Below are 3,864 nucleotides of genomic sequence, written 5' to 3' on the forward strand. Positions count from 1 at the left end.
GTCATTTCTTTGAAATTAAACAAGCAAGGAAAGTTGAAGCGAGTGAAGAAGTTATAAAAGGGAAAACGTAGCCTTTGTCATTAACAGTTAACAATTCAGAGCATATACACGAAGGGACATAAAGTTTATTACAAGTTATAATACAAGGGAAAGCACAAAGGTAGCAGATGAAGAAGAGTTGATTAGTCTTCAGCAGGAACGACTTTTCCATCCACCACTTCATTGTTCAGCGACACCATGCCGAGATCCAGGTCGGGGAACAGGCAAGCAAATTGTTCCCGCGCAGCTTCGAATCCAGCAGCCAGAATTTGAGCGGAGTTCAGCTTGAGTTCTTCAATTTGCTTCTGAAGTTCCTCAATCCGTTTTCTGAGGTCTTCAGTTTGCTCTTTCAGCTCTTTATTCTGTTGCTCCAGCTCTTCAACTTGTTTCTTGAGTTGTTCATTGGTCTCTTGAGCCTGGAGAAGGTCTTCAGTAACCTTTTTGGATTCCGCTTGCGCTTGGGCCAGTTCAGCAACTACCTTTCCTTTCTCTTCGTTGGCTTTGGCAAGATCAGCTATGGCGTCGTCCCTCGCCTTTTCCACCTGCCCAAGGAGGGTCTCTCGGTCGGCTGACCTTTTCTCTAGTTTTTGCACCTTGACGGCGTCAGCCTTCATGAGAGCCTCCAGGTCAACCACTCTGACGCGAAGGGGCACAATCTTGCTCTCCAGTTCGACCTTCTCTTGAGCAAGTTGATGCACCTTGTGGCGAAGGTCAGCGGCCTCCTTGCGCGCCAGCCTGAGCTCGGTGTTCATGGCATCCTCCACTCAGGAGTGTTCGATTTCTGCGAGCGTCAGGCTGAAAGACAACTTCTCCACCTCGACCCTCATGGTGCTGTTTTCGGTTTTGAGGTTGAAGAGGTCGTCTTGGAGCCTCCTGGTTGAGTTCTCCACAGCTCTGGTTATGATCGCCGGGATATCTTCTGCTATGGTCTTCAGCTTGGCAGTTAGAGGCTCCCACATCCTTGTGACCTCCAAAGGGAGGTTTGCTGCTTAGAGAGGCACCAGGTGAGCCTGTTGTTGGTTCTCGTCGCCACCTTCCTTAGCGGGTTCTTCAGTAGGCGCTTCCTGGCGTGGAGACGGAATCGGGGATTCGGTGATCAGAATCGGAGAGGTATGAGCAACCTCATCCCCGATTGGAGCAACTTCTGCAGCTGAGGCGTTTGAAGGGGGACCCCCTCCAGCTGACACATATGGTGTAGAGGCGCTTGGGGTGTCCTCCATGAAGTTTGGCTCTTGGGCCTCAACTGCAGGTGGCGCAGTGGCCAGTGGGACCGCTTGGACTGGCGAGGCAGGAGCCCGTGGGGGTGGCGATGATGGAGGAGGAGCAGGCGTCGATGGAGGTGTTGAGGTTGGAAGAGGGGGTGGAGCAGGCGGTGAAGAAGGTGCCACCCTCTTCCTCTTTGAGACCAAACTGTCTTCGGTGGCCTCGTCATCTTCTTCCTCTTCCTCGTGGATCACCTGAGGGGCTTTCCTTTTAGGTCTCTTGAGGACCAATTTCTTGCGTTGGGCAGGTTCCTTGGGTGGTGATCGCCCTTGGACGATGGCTGTCTCCACCACCGAGTTGGGCACCGTTTGAGAACCCGTCGCCAACTCGTGGTTTCGGGCGAGCGCCTTCAGTTCAGCGAGCATGCCTTTGCCCAACATGTTATCTGCATGGAACGAAAATGCATGGGTTAACTCAAGGAAAAAATAAGTGTATAAGGTAGTACACAGCAAAGCAGATGATACGTGCAGGAAAGATAAAACCAAAGTCTTGCGCATAACGCACAAGACGCCCAGAAACAGCTAAACAGAAGCAGTATTAAAACAACAGTTTTTAATGTTCTAACCTATTCGAATTTCTAGCTGGTCTTCGTAAAATTCGAAGCAGATCAAGGTGGTGGTAAGGAAAGTAATGTTGGCGTCCGCCACCCTTTTCCAGAAGAGACAGAGATCTCTGTCCAATGCTCCCATGCTGTCAGGACTTCTGGGTCTCTTGAAACAGCTCTTGGACTCTTTCTTCCCTTGTCCACCCAGTACAAGGGGAAGCCGTCGAGAAGGGAGGCGTCCTTGTCATTAGCGCGCACTTGGACGAACTTCCCCTTCCAGTCCTTGTAGGATTGCTGGAAGATAGCAAAGATGGACCTCCCAGCAATCGCGTTCAAGCTAACCCACAGGCGGTCTCCTGGGTGCTTGGCTTCGAAGAGAAACAGGAATACATCCACGGATGCGGGCAACCCCAGGTGGTCGCACATCACTTGAAAAGCTCGAACAAACGCCCAGCTGTTGGGGTGAAGCTGGGCGGCGGCAATGTTGAGTTCGGTAAGGAGTTCCCTCTCGAATCGGGTGAAAGGGAACTTGAGCTTCACCTTCTTGAATAAGGTCGTGTAGACGAAGCAGAAGGGCCCGTCGGCGCTCACCTTGTCATCGGCACAAACAGGCAGATCGGGGGGGCAAGGCAGCACCATCATCTTCTCGTCGTGCTCCTTGTGAAATGATTGATGAGGCGCATCCCCCTTAGTCAGCCGCAAAACTGCTCCCGCAGTGTTCACAGAGGATGTCTCCCTCAGAAGGGTCGAGTTGGCCCAGGGATACAAGGTTTTGAAGTCTGGCAGGGGAACGGGGGCTCCTCCGGCGATAGGTGGAGTCACCTGGGCCAAGACAGGACGGGAAGACGCAGGCCTCTCAGCCTGGGAAGATGAAGCGCCACGAACTCGTGGTGGATCGTGTGCTTGTGAAGGGGGGTTTCTTGATGAAGGAGGAGGATTCGGGGTGATCTTTGTGCGAGTCATGGTTGCAGCTGCAAGGGAAGAAGAAAAGGAAAAATGATCAGGGGTTACAGAGGCTGACTCGATCATAGAAGGAAGGTGAAAAACGAACGAATGTAGGTTCGTTGCGACGATTGACGAAGCCCTAAGTTACGCAGAAGGAGAAATGGAAAAGCAACCCACAGCGTATGCACCAGGCAGTTACAGGATGATGCGAATCGGTTAAAATGCAAGGAAAACCAGCAGAAGAAGGAAAGTAGGTACCTTTTGATGATCAGGAAAACGATGAAGGTTGATGGTGATTCAGAATGCTGGAGAGCGCTGAGAGTTTTCCGCAGAAGAAAGTTAGAGCGTTCGTGAATGCGAGGGAAAGTGATGGAACAGTGTTGAGTGAAAATGGGTTTAAGGGTTTTTTCGAAATGGGTTTAGGAAGCGCAAACGGCAGCTGAAGAGAGCCGTTGATGAAGCCACGTGTCGAGCGATGAGTGAGGGGTTTGGTGGAGCGTCAGAAAAGCAGAAGGTACAACCGTTTGGAATTCTGCGTCAGTGCCACGTAGACCGGTGTTGACGTGACTCTTTCAGTCTTTTCGCTAGACAAGTCTTCGCTTAAGACTGGGGGGCTTGTGTACCGCCCTGGTAGTCGGGAGTGATGACGTGGCATCCTGCTACAGTATAGGCGTGTTGGCAAGGCGCCAGGCTGGCAGAGGGGAAGGAAGTCGGGGGGCTCGTGAAGCCGCCAGTTATTAAGTTGGCGTGTTCCGATCTCCAGCATATCAGAATAGGCGATCACCGGGTTAAATATGAAGTCGCCAAATGTGAACTCAGGCGACCAAGCAGTTGGAGATCGCCGGAGAAAGCACATCACCGAAGATGAAGGAGAAGCAAATTATGAAGGCGGCCGGCGAGACCACAGGGAAGGTGTATGAGGACACCCTAACTCGCCAACTCCAGTAGAGATCGCACTCCCAAGTTAGCTATGCACTGGGCAGTACCATGCATAAGTAACATAGCCAAAATGAGAGTAGAAGCAGCGCCAAGTCAAGGAGGCTCCAGATGATGGCACGTGTACGACTGGATGC

The sequence above is a fragment of the Phaseolus vulgaris genome, unplaced genomic scaffold (genome assembly GCF_000499845.2).
Source record: "Phaseolus vulgaris cultivar G19833 unplaced genomic scaffold, P. vulgaris v2.0 scaffold_40, whole genome shotgun sequence".
Lineage (NCBI taxonomy): Eukaryota > Viridiplantae > Streptophyta > Magnoliopsida > Fabales > Fabaceae > Phaseolus > Phaseolus vulgaris.